The sequence below is a fragment of the Muscardinus avellanarius genome, assembly GCF_963383645.1.
Source record: "Muscardinus avellanarius genome assembly, chromosome: 16".
In the NCBI taxonomy this organism is placed as follows: domain Eukaryota; kingdom Metazoa; phylum Chordata; class Mammalia; order Rodentia; family Gliridae; genus Muscardinus; species Muscardinus avellanarius.
In genome coordinates, this window is record NC_137802.1 from 48,693,437 (window position 1) to 48,716,586 (window position 23,150).

At 45.1% G+C, this 23,150-nt stretch overlaps 1 pseudogene across 1 annotated transcript; it reads right to left on the bottom strand.

Annotated features, from left to right (window-relative positions):
* Positions 1-1,795: 1,795 nt before the first annotated feature.
* LOC308275697 (large ribosomal subunit protein eL8-like) lies at positions 1,796-22,353 on the bottom strand (annotated as a pseudogene). Its single transcript has 3 exons — positions 22,196-22,353; positions 20,950-21,002; positions 1,796-2,443 (listed from the first exon to the last, which is right to left on the bottom strand). The product of its transcript is annotated as a large ribosomal subunit protein eL8-like (transcript).
* Between the last annotated feature and the right edge of the window lie 797 nt (positions 22,354-23,150).

Sequence of the window (23,150 nt, forward strand, 5' to 3'; positions counted from 1 at the left end):
GTACTGGGGAGGCTGAGACAGGAGGATTGAAGGTTCTAGGACGGCCTCAGCAAGTAGCGCGTCTCATCAACCTAGCCAGATCCTATTTGAAAATAAAAATTAAAAATAGGGTCAGGGCCAGGTGTGGTGGCACACACTTGTAATTCCAGTACCTGGGAGGTTGGGACAAGAAGATCTTGAGTTTGCAGCCAGCCTGTTACTTAGGCCTTCTGAAACTCAGTGAGACCCTGCTTGAAAATAAAGAATAAAAAATTGAGCTGGGTGTGTAGAATGCCCCTGATAGAATGCCCCTGGGTAGAATGCTCCTGGGTTCAATTTCTAGTACCACAAAAAAAAAAAAAAAAAAAAAAAAAAAAAAAAGGCCTGGTGTACACCTGATGTACTTGGAAGACTGAGACAGGAAGGAAGATTGCAGGTAAACTTAGTGAGGCCCTCTGCAACTTAGTGACACCCTGTCTTTGTTTTTCTCTTTCTTTCTTTCTTTCTTTCTTTCTTTCTTTCTTTCTTTCTTTCTTTCTTTCTTTTTTTTTTTTTTTGTGGTACTGTGGGTAGAACCCAGGGGCTTTTCTACCTCTGGGTCATACTCCTAGACCTATTTTATACTTTATTATTATTTTTTTTATTTTTTGGTGGTACTGGGGGTGGAACCCAGAGGCTTTCTACATTCCTGGACCTTTTTTATATTTTATTTGGAAACAGGGTCTCACTAGGTTGCTGAAAGCCTCACTAAGTAGCTGAGGCTGGCTTTGAACTTGCGCGATCCTCCTGTCTCAGCCTCTCAAGCGCAGGGATTACAAGCGTGTGCCACCACGCCCAGCCTTTATACTTTATTTGGAAACACGGTCTCACTAAGTTGCTGAGAGCTTCACTAAGTATCTGAGGCTGGTTTTGAACCTGTGTGATCCTCCTGTCTCAGCTCCCAAACTCTGGGATTACAGGCGTGTGCCACCACACCTGACTCCTCTTCTTCTTCTCCTTCTCCTCCTTCTCCTTCTCCTTTTTTTGCAGTACTGGGGATGCAACCTGGGGACATTCTACCTCTGAGATATACCCCCAGCCCTATTTTTTTTTTTTTTTTTTTTTTTTTTGCGGTACTGGGGTTCCTGGAAGCCCTATCTCAAGGCTACACTCCCAGACCTATTTTATATTTTTTATTTGGAAACAGGGTCTCTTAAGCCAGCGAGGCTGGCTCCGAACCAGCACGATCCTCCAGTCTCTGCCTCCCAAGCGTGGGGATTACAGGCATACGCCACCACACCTGGCCCCAGCCCTATTTTTTATTATTTATTTATTTATTTTAGGTGGTACTGGGGGTGGAACCCAGAGACTTTCTACCTCCAGGCTATACTCCCAGACCTATTTTATATTTTATTTGGAAACAGGGTCTTACTAAGTTGCTGAGAGCCTCACTAAGTTGCTGAGAGCCTCACTAAGTAGCTAAGGCTGGCTTCGAACCTATACAATCCTCCTGTCTCAGCCTCCCAAGTGCAGGGATTACAAGCGTGTGCCACCATGCCTGCCTATACTTTATTTTGAAACAAGGTCTCTAAGTTGCAGAGGGCCTCACTAAGTAGCTCAGGCTGTCCAAGAACCTGCGATCCTCCTATGTCAGCCTCCTCCCAAGTACTGGGATTACAAGCGGGCACCACCATGACCAGCTTCAAGTACAGTTTTAATTATTTGTGGGTACAAAAAACTCAAGTGCATACATTTAGCCCAGTTTAGTAGCACGCTCTTTAGCCTTTGTCTTTTCCAGCTTGGGAGCCACATTTTTCGGACCCAGAACGTTGCCTCCCTAGTGATGGCGAATCTCATCGTATCTGTCATTGTAGCTGGTCCTGGTAGCTTCCCTCAGCTTAGCCAGGGCTACTTTGTCTCCAGATTAACCTGTGTGAAGGCTTCCTGTGGACCTCAGCATCCTTCCCCTGATGATGTAGTAAGGGACGCTCAGGTGGCAGTACAGGGCAGGCAGGAAGACAGCCAGCTCGATGGGGTCTACATCCTGTGCAGTCGCCAACCGCTGCGCCTCCTTGCTCTCCACCAAGGTGGTGATCCCTGCTGGAAGGACTGGTGGTCTCTTAGGGGATCTCCCCTTTGCCAGCCGCTTTCTTCTCAGCCCGGGCCCACAGCCTCTGCTTCTTCTGCTTCGTCTCAGGAATGTACTTACCGGCAAGCTGGAGCAGCTGGGTAGTGTTTGGTGGTCCAAGGCCTGGGTGAACTGGTAAATCGCAGGAGGAACTTTTGAGTCGCTGCAGCTGGATGTAGCGGGACCATTTGACATAGTGGGTGAGGTCCCTCTTGGGCTGGATGTCCTGTGCAAGGCAAAGGTTCTTGGGCCTTTTCTTGAACAAAGGATTATTCACCACCTTCTTGGTCTCCTGTTTCTTCACAACAGCAGAGCCCCGGGCTACTTTCTGCCTGTTGGCTTTCTTCCTTTTGGCATCTTGGGTGGCTGGAGGAAAGACTTTAAAAAATTCTTTTAGCCGGGCGTGGTGGCACACGCTTGTAATCCTCGCGCTTGGGAGGCGGAGACAGGAGGATCGCGCAGGTTCGACGCCAGCCGTGCTGGCGTAAAAGACCCTGTTTCCAAAAATAAAAATAGGTCTGGGAGTGTAGCCAGGAGGAAGAAGGGCTTCCAGGAACCCCAGTACCACGAAAAAAAAAATCTTTTATTATTATCATTTTTTGCGGGTCTGGGGATGGAACCCAGGGGCATTTGACCTCCGGGCTTCATCCCCTGCCCTAATTTTTTATTCTGCCCTAATTTTTATTTTGAAACCGGGTCTCACTGAATTGCAAAGGGCCTCACTAAGTAGCTGAGGTTGTCCGCGAACCCATGATCCTCCGGTCTCAACCTCCCGAATGCTGGGATTACAAGTGTGTGCCACCACGCCTGGCGTGTGTGTGTGTGTGTGTGTGTGTGTGTGTGTGTGTGTGTGGTACTGGGATGGAACCCAGGGACATTCTACTTCTGAGCTACACTTCCAGACCTATTTTATTCTTTTTTATTTTGAAACAGGGTCTTATTAAGTTGCAGAGGACTTCACTGAATTTCTGAGGCTGCCTATGAACCTGCAATCCTCCTGTCTCAGCCTTCCAAGTACAGGGATTACAAGCATGCACCACCATGCCTGGCTGAGACCCTGTTTCAAAGTAAAAACAAAGCTGGGAGTGGTGGCACACGCTTGTAATCCCCGCACTTGGGAGGCTGAGACAGGAGGATTACACAGCTACTTAGTGAGGCTCTCAGTAACTTAGTGAGACCCTGTTTCCAAAAATAGGTCTGGGAGTATAGCTCGGAGGTAGAAAGCCTCTGGGTTCCACTCCCAGTACCACACACACAAAAAAAAAACAAAACAAAGTAAAAACAAAATAGGGCTGGGGGTATAGCTCAGAGGTAGAATCTACCCCTGAGTTTAATCCCCAGTAAAACACACACACACACACACACACACACACACACACACACACACACACACATCAGTATAAAATCATATGTACAGTGTTATTTTAAGAGAGACACGTGTAAGTATATAACATATTGGAAGGAATGACACTATTATGTCATGATAGTTATTTTTATACAACAAGATTAAGGGAAATTTAAATTTTTCCCCCTCTTTGGTACATTTCTGAGTTTTCCAAGCTCTATCAAGCCTATATTATTAGGAAATATTTAAAGTATGCACCAGTGTGTATTACTGTGCCACAAATGGAAGAGATGGAGAAGGGTCGGAAAGTAGTATTGGGTATTTTGAAATGACTATCATCATAAACTGAAAGACAGCAATAATATATTCAAATATGGTCAGAGCCAGTGGTCGTTCTGGCTGGGAAGTCAGGAGGCGGAAGGCGTCACCGCCTTTCCCAGGATCTTTTCTTGACCTTCTGATTTCAAAAGAAGCTTCCATTAGCCGTAGAGGTTCCTGATCTTTGAGCCTCCTGGGTTGCGTCAAGCTCCAGGCAGCTAAACAGCAAATCTCCAAAATAACATGAATTCAGATCACACAGTGAAAAGGGCGAAGGGCAATACATCCAGACCCGTATTACACTTTATGATTGAATTATTTGGACTATACTTTTAGCGTTATGGTGGGAATTCTGCAAAGTAGTTTTAAATGTTTTAAAACTTAGGGCTAACAAGCCACAGACTGGGGAGAAAATATTTGCAAAGAACATATCTGATAAAGGACTGTTAGATTTATCTACATTTAGATAAATGTAGAAAGAAGCCAGGCGTGATGGTGCATGTTTGTAATTCCAGCATTTGGGAGGCTGAGACAGGAGGATTATGGTTCGAGGACAGGCTCAGCTACTCAGTGAACCCCTTTGCAACTCAGAGAGACCCTGTTTCAAAATAAAGAATAAAAAGCCGGGTGTGTTGGCGCATGCTCGTAATCCCTGCGCTTGGGAGGCGGAGACAGGAGGATAGCTCAGGTTCGAAGCCAGCTGTACTGGCTTAAGAGACCCTGTTTAAAAAAAAAAAAAGTATAAAATAGGTCTGGGAGTGTGGCCCAGAGGTAGAAGGACTTCCAGGAACCCCAGTACCGCCAAAAAAAAAAAAAAAAAAAAAGAATAAAAAAAACTGGGCTGGGTGTATAGCTCAGAGGTAGAATGCCCCTGTGTTCCACCCCCACTACTGAAAAAAAAAATGTGTGTGTGTGTGTATGTGTGTGTGTGTGTGTGTGTGTGTGTTTTGTGTGTGTGTATTAATGGGAACTGAAGGGCATTATACATTCAAGCTACACCCCCAGCCCTTTTTATTTTTTATTTTATTTTATTATTTTATTTTATTTTTTGCAGGTCTTGGGATGAAACCCAGGGACATTCGACCTCTGAGCTACATACCCTGCCCTATTATTTTTTTAATCTTTATTTCTGAAACAGTGTCTCACTGAGTTGCTGAGGCTGTCCACGAACTGCGATCCTCCGGTCTCAGCCTCCCAAATGCTGGGATTACAAGCGTACACCACCACGCCCAGCTTTATTTTTTATTTTGAAACAGAGTCTCACTGAGTTGTGGAGGCTGGCTTCTAATATGTGATCCTTCTGTCTCAGGAAAAAAAAAAACTCTTAAAATTCAGTTAAGAAAATGAGCCATGCAGGGTGGCGCACGCTTGTAATCCCCGCGTTTGGGAGGCGGAGACAGGAGGATCAGGCAGGTTCAAAGCCAGCTGTGCTAGCTTAAGAGACCCTGTTTCCAAATTAAAAAAAAAAAAAGCATAAAATAGGTCTGGGAGTGTAGCCCAGAGGTAGAAGGGTTTCCAGGAACTTTAGTACCACACACACACACACACAAAAAAAAACCCTGATTAGAAATGGGAAAAAGACCTAAACAAACACCTCACCAAAGAAGATATACATATGGCAAATAAGCTTTTGAAAAGCTGGCGAGCACTAGATGTCATTAGGGAATTTAAAAAAATGTAAAACTACTAGCCGGGCGTGGTGGCGCACGCTTGTAATCCCCGCGCTTGGGAAGCTGAGATAGGAGGATCGCACAGGTTCAAAGCCAGTCTCAGCTGCTTAGTGAGGCTCTCAGCAACTTAGTGAGACCCTGTTTCCAAATAAAATATAAAAAAGGTCTGGGAGTATAGCCCGGAGGTAGAAAGCCTCTGGGTTCTACCCCCAATACCACCACCAAAAAAAAAAAAAAAAAAAAAATGTAAACTACTGCGAGATCCCGTTATATCCCTATCAGACTGGTCAAATCCAGAACAGTGACAGTAGCAATTGCTGGCAAGGGTGAGGCGGGAGGCGGGACACTGGAGCTCACTGGTTGCTGTGGGAACGCAAAATAGTGCAGCCTCTTTGGAAGACAGTTTGGCAATGTCTGCCACAACTAAATATACTCCTACCATATGATTCTGCGGTCACGTTCCTTGGTGTTTACCCAAATGAGTTGGAAACTTATGTCTACATAAAAACCTGCAACCTACATGCAGTTCGTTTTGTTTCTGGTACTGAGGAGTCAACTGGGAGCATTCTACATCTGAGCTCTCAGCTCCCCTCACTCCTTTTAATTTCTAGTTTTATTTTGAAACAGGGTCTTGCTCAGTTGCCGAAGCTGTCCTCAAACCTGCAATTCTCTGTCTCGGCCTCCCAAGTGCTAGGATTACAGGCGTGTGCCCCCGTGCCTGGCTCGCACAGATGTTCAATATAGCTTCATTCATAAATGCCAAAACTCGAGGTGTCCTTCGGCAGGTGACTGAATAAGTAAACTGTGGCGCATCTCGACAATGTAATACTGTTCAGCACTCGCAAGGAATTAGCTGTTAAGCTACGGGCAGACACGGAGGAACGTCAATGCATATTAACTGAAAGAAGCCAATCTGAAATGGCTGTGAACTGTGTGCTCTCAACCACATGGCACTCTGGAAAAGGCAAAACTTAGACACAATAAAAAGAGGAGCCGTTAGACGGGCTGTGGGGAGGGAGGGATGGATAGGTGGAACGCGGGGTGAGCTGGGGGGTACGTGTTATTGCACGTTTGTCAAAAGCCATGGAAGATACAACACCAAGGGCGAACCTTATGTAAACTGTGGACTTTGGGTGATTCTGATATGTCAATGTAAGTTGATTGGTTATAACAAATGTACCACCCTGGTGGGTTATGTGGCTGGTGGGGGAGGCTGGCCATGTGTAGGGCACAGAGTGCACTGGGAAGTAGATGAGGATTGTTCCTTCTCTTCCTTTATTTTTTTTCTTTTTCTCTTCTTTTCTTTTTTTTTTTTTTTTTTTTTGGTGGTACTGGGGGTGGAACCCAGGAGCTTTCTACCCCCGGGCTATATTCCCAGACCTATTTTTTAATATTTTATTTGGAAACAGGGTCTCACTAAGTTGCTGAGAGCCTCATTAAGTAGCTGAGGCTGGCTTCAAACCTGCGCGATCCTCCTGCCTCAGCCTTCCAAATGCTGGGATTACAAGCGTGCGCCACCACACTCGGCTAGCCTCAGAAATTTAGTGGGATTCTCAGCAACCTACTGAGACCTTGTTTCAAAATAAAAGCCAGACACGGTGGCACACCCTTGTAATCCCAGCATTAGGGAGGCTGAGACTGGAGGATTGCAGTTTGTGGACGGCCTCAGCTACTTAGTCACACACACACACACACACACACACACACACACTTTACCAAAATATTTTATATCCTATTAAATACTTTTTATCTGACCCCGTGAAGACATTTCTTAAATCAAATTCTGTGTGAGTTGAATTTGGCAGTATAGTCACTGCAAAACACTAGACAAAGTATGAAAGAGACTCCCAACAAACTGTAAAAATATTAATTTTCATATGGTCAAAGCTCAGGTATGACTCATTTGGAATATGTTACAAGTTGAAAACACTGAAACTTGGAAAACCCAGAAAACTCCAGTTCTCATTAATTGGCTGAAACGACTAAGTAAACAAGCCCCGGAATCAGAGGGTCAGAGCAGGGCTAGTTTTTTTCCCAGCAGAGGTGTATGTGAAAAGGCTTCCAGCAGGTGGCAGGAGAGAGCTGTGTAAGATTTAGGATGTTTTTCAAGACGGGGTAGGGGGAATCCTAAAGGTAGGAAACTTACAGACAGGAAACTGAGCCCCAAAGAGATTCTCCGACTTTCTTAAACTCTTCATTAAAATAATTTCCCTGACACATGTCAGGCTGTGTAAATTTCATTTATAATTACATTACGCTCAATGCAAGCAAATTTAACTAAACATGAAAAAATATATTATGATAGAAAAGCCTTTGAAGTATTTCTAGATTTTTTTTTTTCTCTTTTTGATGAAAACTGTAAGGGGAAAAAAGCCCTTCTAAAGGCTTTCCAATGGAAAGTATGTAGAAGAAAGGAAGAGTACAGATTTGAGAAGAAAACCTGAAATTAATTCCTCACCCATCTGATGCTTGCTATCTTACCTTGAATAACTTATTCAAGCCTTGCATTCCTCTGTAAAATGGAGCAATAGTATATACTTGGGAGAGCTGGAGCACAGTTTAGATGAGATCATGCTTGGAATGCACCTGGCTTGTATATAGTAAACACTCAATAAATGTTACTTTCCTTTCCCTGCACTCTGGGTGGCAGGGTGTGGAGGCTGGGCACTTCTATTTTTTAGTAGGACTTCCAAATAAAGTGCAGGACACTCAGGTAAGTTTTAATTTTAGATAAACCATGAACACTTTTTTAGCATAAGTACACCCCCACCTAATTTTGCACAAAACAACACATCTTACAAGTGCACTTTCCATTTACCTGAAATTAAAACTTACTTGGATGCCCTGTATTTCTGGGTGTGAAATCTGGCAAATATAATTTTAAAAAGCTCCTGATTAATTGGAAGATGAAGAAAAAACAAATCTGCGTTATAAAATTTGTGCTAAATGTTTACATTTAAAAAACTGGGCCGATGTGGTGGCACATGCCTGTAATCTCACTACTTGGGAGGCTGAGCTAGGAGGATTGCAGGTTTGAAACCAGCCTCATAAGCCGGGCATGGTGGTGCACGCTTGTAATCCCCGCGCTTGGGAGGCTGAGACAGGAGGATCGCACAAGTTCAAAGCCAGCCTCAGCTACTTAGTGAGGCTCTCAGCAACTTAGTGAGACCCTGTTTCCAAATAAAAAATATAAAACAGGTCTGAGAGTATAGCCCGGAGGTAGAAAGCCTCGGGTTCTACCCCCAGTACCACCACCAAAAAAAAAAAAAAAAAAAAAAGAAACCAGCCTCAGCAACTTAGCGAGACTCTGTTTCAAAATAAAAAAATAAAATAGGGCTGGGGAAAGGTGTCTAGCTCAAAAGCGGAATGGGTTTCACTCCCAGTACTACAAAAACAAAAAACAAAACAAAACACCACTGGGCAGTGGTGGTGCACGCTTGCAATCCCAGTACTTGGGAGGCTGAAACAGGAGAATGGAGGTTCAAAGCCAGCCTTGCAACTTAGTGAAGCTTTCAGAAATCTAGTGAGATACTGTTTCCAAGTAAGAAATAAAATAGGGCTGAAGGCGCCGGGCGTGGTGGCGCACGCTTGTAATCCCCGCGCTTGGGAGGCGGAGACAGGAGGATCGCGCAGGTTCGAAGCCAGCCGTGCTGGCGTAAGAGACCCTGTTTCAAAAATATAAAATAGGTCTGGGAGTGTAGCCCGGAGGAAGAAGGGCTTCCAGGAACCCCAGTACCACCAAAAAAAAAAAAAAAAAAAAAAAAAAAAAAAAAAATAGGGCTGAAGATATAGCTCAGGGTAGAATGCCTCTGGATTCAATCCTCAGGACCAAAATAAAACAACAACAACAAAAGAATTGCAAACTAAGGAATATATTTCAAGCTGGGTGTGGTGGCTTGTGATCTCAGTACTTGGGAGGCTGAGACAGGAGGATCCAGGTTCCCGACCAGCTTCAGATACTTAGTGAGGCCCTCCACAACTTAGTGAGACCCTGTTTCAGAAAAAAAGAATAAAATATAGGGCTGGGGGTATGGCTCAGAGGTAGAATGCTCCTGGGTTCCATCCCCAGTACCACACCACACACACACACACACACAAAAAAAAAAAAAAAATTCCAATTTTTCTGTGTGTCACCACACAGTGGCAGGACTTGAAATAAACATTAAGTCACTGGGCACAACACAAGTGTGTGGTCTGTATGGGGGGATATACTTAAAGCAAACTATTCATTGAATCTCACTTGCATGTCTTTGTGAGTTTTATTGTGATCATATTTGGAGATGAAGTTAAAGATTTACTTTTTTCTTTTCTTAGTGCCAGAGAGAAAATACAGAGCCTCACGCATGCTAGGCAAATGCTCTATCACTGAGCCCAAATATCCAAATTTGAGGTTCTTTATGACTCTGAAGGCTTAGCCAGAGGGTCCTATGGACGCTGTGATAACGAATCCTACTCACTTTTTTTTTTTTTTTTTTTTTTTTTTTGCGGTACTGGGGATGAACCCCTGGCTACACCCCCAGCCCTATTCTTTATTCTTTATTTTTAAACAGGGTCTCACTGAGTTGCATAGGGCCTCACTAAGTAGCTGAAGCTGTCCGCGAACCGCGATCCTCCTGTCTCAGCCTCCCGAATGCTGGGATTACAAGCATGCGCCACCACACCTGGCTGATGTTTAAAAAACAACATTAAAATAAATATGGGTGAATCTATTGCCAGCCAAGAAAGAAGATGTCATCATGTCTGAGAAGCCCACGTGTACGCCTCTTCAACTGCATCGCCTTTATCCCGGAGAGATGGTTATTATCTGGGATTTTATATCAACCATTGTGTGTGTGTGTGTGTGTGTGTGTGTGTGTGTGTGTGTGTGTGTATGTGTGTAGTTTCTGGAGACTGAACTAGAGGTGTACTACCTCTGAGATACATTCCTAGCCCTATTTTTTTTTTTTTTTTTACGGGTCTGGGGATGGAACCCAGGGGCATTCAACCTCCAAGCTACACCCCCTGCCCTATTTTTTATTCTTTATTTTGAAACCGGGTCTCACTGAGTTGCAGAGGGCCTCACTAAGTAGCTGAGGCTGTCCGCGAACCGTGATCCTCCGGTCTCAGCCTCCCGAATGCTGGGATTACAAGTGTTCGCTACCACGCCCGGCTTTCGTTCTGTTTTTGAAACAGGGTCTTGCTAATCTGCTGAGGCTGGCCTCAAACCTGCAATTCTTCGGTCTCAGTCTGGGACAATTCTTCTGCCTAAATACTGGGATTACAGGTAGGTATTGGGATTACAGGATTTACTACCACTCCCCACTTGAATCCTTTTTACTTGATACTAGGGATTGAATGTAGGGGCATTCTACCTCTGAGCCACACCCCCAGCCCTATTGTTTTTTTCTTCAAATATTTTATTTTGAAATAGGGTCTTATTAGTTGCTGAAGTTCTCACTCAATTGCTAAGGCTGGCCTTGAACCTGCTATCTTTCTGTCTAAGCCTCCCAAGTATTGGGATGACAGGCATTCACCAACATACCTGGCTATCACACTATTTAAAAAATAATTTATTAGCCAGGCATGGTGGTGCACTCCTGTAATCCTAGTACTTGATTGTCTCAGAGAGGAGAAGTGCAGATTCAAGATCAGTCTGAGCAATTTATGAAACTCTCAGCAACCTAGTGAGACTCTGTTTCAAAACAAAAATAAATAAACAAATAAATAAAAAGGGTTGAGCCGGGCGTGGTGGCGCACGCTTGTAATCCCAGCATTCGGGAGGCTGAGACTAGAGGATCGCGGTTCGCGGACAGCCTCAGCTACTTAGTGAGGCCCTCTGCAACTCAGTGAAACCCTGTTTCAAGATAAAGAATAAAAAATAGGGCAGGGGGTGTAACTCGGAGGTTGAATGCCCCTGGGTTCCATCTCCAGACCCGCAAAAAAAAAAAAAAAAAAAAAAAAAAAAAAGAGATATTTTTATCTCTTTTTTTTGTGATGCTGGGGATAAACCAGGAGTGTTGTATTTTCAAGCTATGCCCTTAATCCTTTTCTATTTTTTTGTGTTTTGAAACAGAGTCTTGCTAGGTTGCTGAGTCTCACTAAGTTCTGAGGCTGGTCTTAAACCTGTGCTGATCTTCCTGTTTCAGCCTCCCAAGTCCTGGGATTACTGGCATGTGCCACCATGCTTGTTTTTTTGTGTTTTTTTTTTTCTCCCCTCATCTCTTATTGGTAACTTTTTGGATGAACAGATAATGTTAATGTGAATGTAGTAGAACAATTTTGGCATTCTTGACATTTTGCAGTGGATACTTCTTTGGGGTGTGAGTGTGTGTGTGTGTGTGTGTGTGTGCGTGCGTGTCTTGTTCATTGTAGGATGTAGGATGTCTAGCAGCATCCCTGGCCCTATCCACTAGATACCAGTAGCACACCTTTGTCCAAGTTATGACAACACCAAATGCCTGCAGACATTGTCACATGTCCCCTGCTCGTGGTGGTGGGGTTTGCCACTGTTCGAGAACCAGTGGGTTAATGTTTTTTGCCTCTTGGTCTAGAAATCTCCCCTACTCTGAGGTCATGAAAATATTTTTTAATATCTTCTAAAGACTTTATGGTGTGTGTGTGTGTGTGTGTGTGTGTGTGTGTGTGTGTGTTGTTCTGAGGGCTGGCCTTGAACCTGCAATCCTCTTGTCTGAGTCGAAGTCCTGGGATTACAGGCGTGCATCACCATGCCTGGCTAAGGCTTTATAGTTTTGTTTTTCACATTTAGGTCTCTGATTCACCTGGAACTGAATGGTGAAAAGCAGAGGTCTAATTTCATTTCTTTCTGTATAGATACTCAGTGTCCTAGTGCTATTTATTGCACAATCCCATCTCTCCCCGACCCATCCTCAACATTCCCTTGGTTATGGGTCAAGGCTGTGCTGCTTAGGCAGGCATGTGCTGCTCTATTTTTATTTTATTTTATTTTATTTTTTGGTGCAAGTCTGTGGGTGGAACCCAGGGGCATTCGACCTCTGAGCCACACCCCCTGCCCTAATTTTTTAAAAAAATTCTTTATTTTGAGCCAGACGTGGTGGTGCACGCTTGTAATCCCTGCACTTGGGAGGCTGAGACAGGGATCGCACAGGTTCGAAGCCAGCCTCGGCTACTTAGTGAGACCCTGTTTCCAAATAAAATATAAAATAGGTCTGGGAGTATAGCTCGGAGGTAGAAAGCCTCTGGGTTCTATCCCTAGTACCACACACACACACACACAAATTCTTTATTTTGAAACAGGGTCTCAGTGAGTTGCAAAGGGCCTCATGAAGTAGCCGAGGCTGTCTCCACCTCCCAAATGCTGGGATTACAAGCATGCCCAACCAGGCCTGGGTCCTATTCTATTTTTCTGTCCCTGAGCCAATGTCACACTGCTGCTATCATTGTGACCTTTTAAAGAGGCAGATCTGGAAGATCTGATTCCATTTTGGCCATTCCTGCCCAATGTACTTTCATTACATTTTAGAATAAGCTTGTCAAATTCTTCACAAAAACAATTGGAATTTTGATAGGGATTACATCAAGTCTATACAACAATATTGGGAGAACTAACTTTTTTATATAAATGCGAGTCTTGAAGTCAATGAACATAGCAGAGTCCTCTTTTAGTATTTAAAAATATCTTCTTACTTGGTATGGTGACATACAAATACCAGTACTTGGAAGGCTGAAACAGGAGGGTCACAGGTTTAAGGCCAAGCTTAGTGTGAGGCTCTCTACAACTTAGTGAGACCCTGTTTCAAAATAAAGAATAAAATAGGCTGGGGATATATATCAGAGGTAGAATGCTCCTGGATTCCACCCTTAATACCACACACACAAAAAAATCTTTTCAGCAGCTTAGGAAGACACTCTTTCTAAAGAAGAAAAAATAAAATAGGCCTGGGGAGTAGCTAAGGGGTAGAAGGTCTTTGGGTTCCATCCCTAGTACCATAATAATAATAATAATTATATATATATATATATATATATATATATATATATATATATATATATATTTTAATTATTCAGGGTATGTCTCAGCCTCCCTAGTACTGAGATTACAGGCATGTACTGCCACACCCAGCTTCTGTCTGTCTCTCTCTCTCTTTTTTTGGTGGTATTGGAGGTTGAACACAGTGGGCTTTTACCTCTGAGATGTACCCCAGCCCTTTCTCTTTCTCTTTCATTTCTTTTCTCTTTCTTTCTCTCTTTCTCTTTCTTTCTTTCTTTCTTTCTTTCTTTCTTTCTTTCTTTCTTTCTTTCTTTCTTTCTTTCTATTATACTGGGGATGGAACCCAGGGGCACTCTATCTCTGAGCTATATGCCCAGCCCTATTATTCTTTATTTTGAAACAGGGTCTCACTGAGTTGCAAATGACCTCCCTAAGTAGCTGAGGCTGGCCGCGAACATGGGTCCTCCTGTCTCAGCCTCCCAAGTACTGGTATTACAAGTGTGTGCCACCGCGCCTGGCTTATTTTCTTCTTTATTTTGAAACAGAGTCTCATTAAATTGTGGTGGGCCTCACTAAATTGCCGAGGCTGGCCACGAACCTGTGCTCCTCCTGTTTTAGCCTCCCAAGTACTGGTATTACAGGCATATGCTACCATATCAGGCTCACTTTACTACTTATTATTTTTCTTGTTCTTGTGGTGCTGGAGATTGAACCCAGGGCCACGCACAGGCTAGGCAAGTGCCCTATCACCGAGCCATAGCCCCAGCTCAGATCTGCTTCAAATTAAATTCTCTGCTGGAAGCTTTCCAGGTCACCCAACGAATATAAATCTTGGCTGCAAACTTGTGTCTAGCTTTTGTTTCCACATTTTTAGGAGGTTGTTTTTCTTTTTCACCCTCCTACAGTACTAAGAATCAAGGCAGGCTGTTTGGTTGTAGACCCTCCCCTCCAGGTGAAAAGCTTAGATTTATTTCTAGTTTAGCCTAACAGTAAGGGGATAGCTGTAGGTTTCATCTGTATGGAGGCATTCAACCAAGCCCTCTTGGGGAGATCTTGACTCATCTTCCTGCCCCTGGTGCTCCTTAAACTTCTGAAAACTGAAAGCTGCCAGGCGTGGTGGTGCACACTTGTAATTCCAGTACTTGGGAGGTCGAGACAGGAGGATTGCAGGTTTGCAGCCAGCCTCATCTACTTAGGCCCTCTGCAACATAGTGAGAGCCTATTTCAAAATAACAAAAAATAGCCGGGCATGGTGGCACACGCTTGTAATCCCAGCATTCGGGAGGCTGAGACCGGAGGATCGCGGTTCACGAACAGCCTCAGCTACTTAGTGAGGCCCTCTGCAACTCAGTGAGACCTGGTTTCAAAATAAAGAATAAAAGGCCGGGTGTGGTGGCGCACGCTTGTAATCTCCGCGCTTGGGAGGCGGAGATAGGAGGATCGCGCAGGTTCGAAGCCAGCCGCGCTGGCGTAAGAGACCCTGCTTCAAAAATATAAAATAGGTCTGGGAGTGTAGCCCAGAGGTAGAAGGGCTTCCAGGAACCCCAGGAGGGCAATAAATAAATAAATAAATAAATAAATAATAAAAAATAAAAAAGAACACAAAAAAAAAGAATAAAAAAAAATTTGACCTCTTGGAGGTCAAATGCCCCTGGGTTCCATCCCCAAATCCCCCCCCCCACACACACACACAAAAACCCCAAAAAACCAAAATAATAAAAAATAGAACTGGGGGTATACCTCGGAGTAGAATGCCCCTGGGTTCAATCCCAGTACTGCAAGAAAAAACAAAAAACAAAACAAAAAAATCCCCACAACTGGAAGCTAACTGCTTTGCCTATTATTTCAATGTTCCTCAGTTTTAAGAAGTGTCTTTAGAAGATGTGTTAAATATTTTACCCAGAATTTTTAGTCATTTGCTGTAAAAAATTCTCAGGCCTGTATCTGCATTGGCTCCCAAACCTTTTCATATCTCTTGATTCATTTATTGATTCTTGATACGGGGGATTGAGTCCAGGGACATTCTACCCCTGAGTAACATCCCAGCCCTTTAAAATTTTTATTTTGAAACAGGGTCTTGCTAAATCTTGCCAAGTTACAAGCACTGGCCTCAAGCCTGCAATCCTCTGTGTCTCGGCCTCCCCTCCCAGGTATCGAAATTATAGGCGTGTGAGCCATCGTGCCTGGCTGCTGTATCTTCCTCTTTTCCTTCAGTATTCTGTCCTTTAAGTGTGACACAAACACAGTGAATTGTAGCGTGTGAAACTGAGATCTCTGGCTGTTGAATAATTATGTAATGTTAGGCAGAGAAAAAAGATTTCAAGGGCGGCTGAGGTCTACAGTGTTCATGCAGTTTTGAAATTAAAAATTTTTTTTTAGCTTCTTGTTTTCTCTTACGGTTTAGTCCTCAATTTTGAAATACTCCTAAAGAGTCCTGTTGTTTATTTTCCTTGTTAACATTTCTGGTAAACACGACAGTTTAATGTTTATCAGAGGAACATTTCTAAGGACAGCGTGATCGTATTGGAAGGCCTCCATTACTGGCCCCGTCTGGTTTTGAAGCACATAATGGCAACATCTGAACATCTGACGCTCCACATTGGGTCAAATACCATGCTTTATTTTCTGTGAATGCACTGATTATTGCGGCAAGACTCAAGAAAACAGAGCAAAGAGGAGAGGAGAGGCCGCAACCTCTTCCCTTCCGTTCCGTGGCTCAGAAGGGCCATTCTTTCCTTCTACTTCCTAAGGCCTGGGGAAGCCATCTCCTCCCCACCCCCAAGCAAATGAAGATGGAACTCTTTGTCTCACTCTCAACAGCATCTTCTCATGTGATCCCCTCAATCCTATACCTCATAGTGTCGTCTGCCCGTGAGGTCTTGCGGGGGGAGGGCCAGGAACAAAGAAAGAGAAGCACCCCCTGACCATTGCCCTGCCCCGAGGTGACCTGACCACTAGCCCACCCACTAGCAGCTTACACAACTATTCCTGTACACCTCGTCTTCCGTGCCCCATAAAAAGCCCCTACCCTGTAAGGAGGCAGGCTTCTGACTCTCGTGGGCTCCTCCAACCCCGATCAGATGCCTCTTTCCATGTTTTATTCCTAAGTAAAGCCTGTTCCCTGCTGTCAGGCCATGCTTTCTATACCCCAGCAAACAGGAACCCCCCTGTTTCCTTCTTTCTTCTCCTCCCTCTCTGGCCTCTCCTTCTCTCCTCCATCTTGGGTCTCTTCCCTTTCATCTACTTTTTTTTTTTTTGGTAGCAGAGATGAAATCCAGGGACATTCTACCTCTGAGCTACACCCCACCCCTGTTTTATATTTATTTTGAAAAAGGATCTTGCTAAGTTGCTGGGGCTGGCCTAGAACCTGTGATCCTCCTGTTTCAACCTTCCAAGTCCTGGGATTACAGACATGCACCACAGTGCCCAGTTTCATCTGGTCCTTAACCACCAGTGCTCCTTAGGGCTGTGTGAGAGACCAGTGCTTCAAACCCTGCCTCATGAAACTGACTCGCAAAGCTACAGCTCTGGGCCCCTCCATGGCTCCAGACCTCCAAATACAAGTTCCCGTTGGACACCCCATGGGCTTCTCAACCCAGGATGTCCTAAGCTTCCAATTGCCCACCTGTATCTGTTCAATTCAAACTTGGGAATTAGGCTAAACCTTTCCATTTATTTATTTATTTATTTCCTTGTTTCCTTCTAACTCTAAGGCTGGCCAGTTCGTGTGTGTGTGTGTGTGTGTGTATGTGTGTGTGTGTGTGTGTGTGTGTATGAATTATATATATAATATATGTTTATATTTATTTATGTATATGTGTGTGGTTCATTTGTTTATTCACTCATTCTTTCATCCATTCATCATCTCTTCCTGCCTGCCTTCTCTATTGCATTGAAGGACACTGCTCTAGTCCATGCCCTAATCCTTTCTCGCCCAGGCAAACTATACCTCCATTTTCACTGCCTAAGACACCATATTTGCATTTTTTGTTTGTTTGTTTGTTCATTTGTGGTACTGAAGATTGAACCCAGGAGCTAAACCCTCAGCCCTGTTTTGTTTTTTATTTTGAAACAGGGTCTTGATGGGTTGATGAGAGTCTCACTACTTGCGGAGGCTGTCCTCGAACCTGCCGTGCCCCTGTCTCAGTCTCCCGAGTGCTGGGATCACAGGCCTGCATATTTGCATTTTTGCTGCCCTCCCAGTGTCCCATAATGTCCTCCTCTGACCCATCCTCCACACTGCCTCCAGGAGTCCTCCAGAGGGATTGTTTTGAAAGCAAAGATGATATCTTGGTCTTGCTTAAAACTCTTCACTGGTTTAATCAAGGGAAAAATGGTAACTTCAGGGTACTGCGCCACTTCCCCCACCCCCGTCTTGGCAAGCCCCTCCCTGCCCAGCCACACCTACTCTGTTCCAGCACAGTGAACGGCTCACAGTTTCCAAAGGCCCAGCTCTTGCACACTACTCTCCTTTGCTGGGCGATGGCTTTCTCTTGCCACCCACCTACCTCTTAGCCAGCTCATTCCTGTTTGTCCTTTCAGATTCAGCTCAAATGTCACCTCTTTTTTTTTGGGGGGGGTAGGTACTGGGGATTGAACCCAGGTGGACTCTATCACTGAGCTATATCACAGCCCTTTTTGTTATTTTGGTGCTGGAGATTAAACCCAGGGACATTCTGCCTCTGAGAGACACCCCCTGACCCATTTTATTTTATTTTATTTTATTTTTTGCAGTACTGGAGATTGAACCCAGGGGCATTATATCCCCAAGCTATATCTCCAGCTCTATTTTTTATTCTTTATTTTGACACAGGGTCTCACTAAGTTGTGGAGGGCCTCACTAAGTAGCTGAGGCTGGCCATGAACCTGCAATCCTCTCTTCTCAGCCTCCCAAGTACTGGGATTACGAGCATGGCCACCATGCCAGGCTACTATTTTATTTTAAATTATTTATTTATTTATTTATTTATTTATTTATTTATTTATTTATTTATTTTGCGGGTCTGGGGATGGAACCCAGGGACATTTGACCTCCGAGCTATACCCCCTGCCCTATTTTTTTATTATTAATTTTTTTTTTTTTTTTTTTTTTTTTTTTTGGTGGTACTAGGGGTGGAACCCAGAAGCTTTCTATCTCTGGGCTATACTCCCAGACCTTTTTTTTAATATTTTATTTGGAAACAGGGTCTCGCTAAGTTGCTGAAAGCCTCACTAAGTAGCTGAGGCTGGCTTTGAACCCGTGCAATCCTCCTGTCTCAGCCTCCCAAGTGCGGGGATTACAAGCATGCGCCACCATGCCCGGCTTTTATTATTAATTTTGAAACCAGGTCTCACTGAGTTGCAGAGGGCCTCACTAAGTAGCTGAAGCGTCCGTGAACCACAATCCTCTGGTCTCAGCCTCCTGAATGCTGGGATTACAAGCATGCGCCACCACGCCCGGCCTCCTATGTTATTTTGAAACAGGGTTTTGCTATGTTTTGGGTCTTGTTCAGTTGCTGAGGCTGGCCTTGAACTTTCAATCCTCTTGTCTCTGTCTCCCCAATTCTGAGATGACAGGTGTGCACCACTGCATCAGTACTTGGGAGGCAGAGACAGGAGGATCTCAGGTTTGTGGCTAGCCTCAAGAACTTAGACCCTCTGTTTTTGTTTCCAAATAAAAACTAAGATAGGCCTGGGGTGTAGCTCAGAGGTAGATTGCCCCTGGGCTCCATCCCCAGTACCACACACACAAAAAAACATACACTACTTTTCATATGTAAGGACTTTTTTTTTTTTTTTTTACCACTTATATGCTGTTTAGACTTTTGTGCTTTTAAAATTCTCTCCTCCGCTGGGCGTGGTGGCGCACGCTTGTCATCCCCGCGCTTGGGAGGCGGAGACAGGAGGATCGCGCAGGTTCGAAGCTAGCCGCGCACGCTGGCTTAGGAGACCCTGTTTCTAAATAAAAATATAAAAATAGGTCTGGGAGTGGAGCCCGGAGGTAGAAGGGCTTCCAGGAACCCCAGTACCACCAAAAATAAATAAATAAATAAATAAATAAATAAAATAAAATTATCTCCCCCCTTTTTTATTGCTTTCTTGATTTCCCTCTCCCCAAGGACCTTCTCTGCCCCCATCAAATGCCCCTTCTCCTTCCTGTTCTACCTAATCGTTTCCTACTCTTCTGCCTATTTTTTTTCTTTTTTTTTTCTTTTTTTTATTTTTGGTGGTACTGGGGGTGGAACCCAGAGGCTTTCTACCTCCAGGCTATACTCCCAGACCTTTTTTATATTTTATTTGGAAACAGGGTCTCACTAAGTTGCTGGGAGCCTCACTAAGTAGCCGAGGCTGGCTTTGAACCCGTGCGATCCTCCTGTCTCAGCCTCCCAAGTGCGGGGATTACAAGCGTGCGCCACCACATCTGGCTACGATTTTTTTTCTAAAAAACACAGCTCCTCTCACCTCCCCTCTCTGTGGAGCAGGGCGGGCTGGCCTGCCTGCCTGCCTGCCTGCCTTCCTTCCTTCCTTCCTTCCTCCTTCCTTTTCCCCATTGCTGCCAGACCCCTTCTAAGAGTGCTTGCACTGAACCAAGCGTGGTGGCGGAAGTTTGTAATCCAGCATTCAGGAGGCTGAGACAGGAGGATCCCGGTTCAAGGGCAGCTTCAGCTACTTAGTGAGGCCTTTAAGTCAGTGAGACCCTGTTTCAAAATAAAGAATAAAAAATAGGGCTGGGGGTGTCGCTTGGAGGTAGAATGCCCCGGGTTTCATCCCCAGTACTGCCAAAAAAAAAAAAAAAAAAAAGTGCTTGCATTGGCGGCCTCGGCTCTCACCACCCACCTCTTGGTGAAGGGCTGACCTGGGCTGGCCGCGCCCTCTCTGCCCTCTGAGCCCTTTCCAGAGGCTGGGCTATCCAGCCTTCAGGTTACCTCCCCCACTTGAAGAGCTCTTCCTTGGCTGTCCTGACCCTGTACTCGCCTGATTTTCCTTTTCTCTCTCCAGCGGTTGTTTGTTCTCTTCCCCTGCGGGCGCTCCTCAAGGCTCTGCCACAGGCTCTCCTTTCTGCTTTTTTTCCAGCTGTGTAGAAGCTCCCTGTGCCTGCCTCCTGGCTCGGGTGGCACATCCAGGTTCCTCTGGGGCTTCTCTTCTTCTGGGTGGATCTTTTTTGTAGTAGTTGGGATTAAACCCAGGGGCATTCTACCTCTGAGCGACCCCACCCAGACCTTTTAATTAATTAATTATTTTTGAAACAGGGTCTCACTAAGTTGCAGGGGGCTGTGCTAAGTTGCCGAGACTGGCCTTGAACCTGCGATCCTCTACTCTCGGCCTCCCAAGTATTGGGATTGCAGGTGTGTGCCACTATGCCTGCCTTTTTTACCTCTATTAATGGCCCTGCCATTCTCCAGTCATGAGATGCCTCGCTTTTGCTGTCCTCCCACGTCCAGTCACTTGCCAAGTCCTGTAGCTCTTCTCACTGACATATCTGTGGCTCCCTACCTTGACTTCCTGCCACTCTGCATTACCTCGTCCTTAAACCACCTCTATAGCTGCTGCAGGTTTAGCTTTCTTTATCCTCTCTCTCAGCAAATACCTATTGAGCACTTACTATGCGCCAGACACCGGGGAACTGGATAAATGTACTGCAGGCTCATGCGCAGGCTGTCGAAGGCCAGAGGCCACAGAGAAGAGGCCAACAAGAGAGCAGGCTGGGCCCTTGGGGCCCCTGGCCTCCCTGTCTTCTCCATCCCAGTCCATGTTACCTACTGGGCCAGATAAACATTTTTCAGGTCCAGGACACCTCCTCCAGGCCCCTTCCTCTGCTGTCCGTTGCTGTGTAAGTCTTCCACATGTTTATATAGGGCCTCAATAAATGTCCCCGCCTGCTTCTCCAGAGCCACCAACAGGACTCTCCCCTCCCACCCCTCCCACAGGCCGCCCTCCACTTGCAGGTCTCTGGAAATACTTGCTCCTGTGCCTTGCCCTCCTCCTCTTTCTCCTCCTCCTTCTTCATATATATATATATATATATATATATATATATATTTTTTTTTTTTTTTAATTAAATTAAATTTTTTTTTTTGAGTGGTACTGGGGATGGAACCCTTCTCCAGGCTACACTCCCAGACCTATTTTATATTTTATTTGGAAACAGGGTCTCTGGCCAGCGAGGCTGGCTTCGAACCTCCTATCTCTGCCTCTCAAGTATGGAGATTACCACCACGGCCGGCTCTTCTTCGCTATTTTGAAACAGAGTCTTTTTTTTTTCCCCCTTTGGTACTGGAGATAGAACCCAGGAGCATTCTACCTCTAAGTTACACCCGCAGCCCTGTTTTATTTATTTATTTATTTTTTCGGTATTGGGGATGGAACTCAGGGGCATTCTACCTCCGAGTGACTCCCCCAGCCCTATTTTTTATTCTTTACTTTGAAACAGGGTCTTACTGAGTTGCAAAGGGCCTCACTAAGTAGCTGAGGCTGTCCCGGAACTGCGATCCTCCCGTGTCAGCCACCCGAATGCTGGGGTTACAAGCGTGTGCCACCACGCCTGGCTGAAACAGGGTCTTGCTAAGTTGCTGAGGTTGGCCTTGAAACTGAAGTACTGGGGTTACGGGTGTGGGCACTGTGTGGCTTCCTTGCTCCTTTCTTCTTATAGTGAAAAGCTTAACCTTGGGTCTAAAGCCTCTTCTAGAGATGCAGCACCCCCCTCCCTCCAGCGCAAGGTTACTGAGCAAACCTCTGAGCCTTCTTCACCGGCAGCAAGGGTCCTGTGGGAAGGGGCAGATAGCCCAAAGCAGCCAGGTGTCATATTAGACTCATCGAGGAAGAGCACAGATGGGACCAAAGTTAGCCACCTTGATGAGCCCATCGCCAGCGTCTCCGTGCCCAGGGTTTGGTCCCTGGTGAGCAGCCTCCGTGGAGTTCTGGGACACTGTCTACATCGGCCCTGCTGCCCGCTCCGGTGTGCCCCTGATGCCTCCACCCACAGTGCTGCTGGGGCCTCCCGTGACATGCTATTTTTACATCTGCTGTGCCAGTTGGTGTGCTGTCTTGTAGATCTACTCCAACAGCTTCCATATCCACCATTTAACCAACCCCAGGTTAAAAAAATATGTGTTAGCAAAAAGTCGTGTCTGTACTGAACACATACACGGTTTTGTTTCTTGTCATTCTTCCCTATTCGACACAGTATAACGATTCATGTAGCATTTCCACTCTATTAGGTATTAGAAGTAATCTAGAGATGACTTGAAGTGTGTGAGAGGATCTACATATGTTATTGTTGTTGCTTTTTCCTCTCCTGCCTGTCGCGCAAGCTCTTCAGGATGGAGACGACTAGCTCTGCGGCACGGGAGAGGGAGATGACTTGAATACAGTGAGATTTCTTTCATGGTAGGATAGGACAGAACAGGTCAGGAACCCTCGGGGTGGTTTTCAATCAGGCACCTGCTCAGGGGCACACTCTGCCCACCCCGAAAAGTACACACATTCCTGAGAAATGCCTCTGATTGACAGATTCAGCCCCTGAAGGGATTATTATCTCTTCCATAGTGTTTCAACACAGTGTGGAATTCTCAGTCAACTGGAAACTTGGACCACAAGAATATATAATCACAATAGCAACAACAACAACAATAATAATTTGTCAGGTGCAGTCGTGTACATCTGTAATCCCAGTGACTCAGAGGTAAAGGCAGGAGGATCTCAAGTTCAAAGCCAGCCTGAGCAACTTAACTAGACCCTGTCTCAAAACAAAAAAATAGAAAGAACTGGGTGCTCAGTGGTAGAGCACCTCTGGGTCCAATCCAG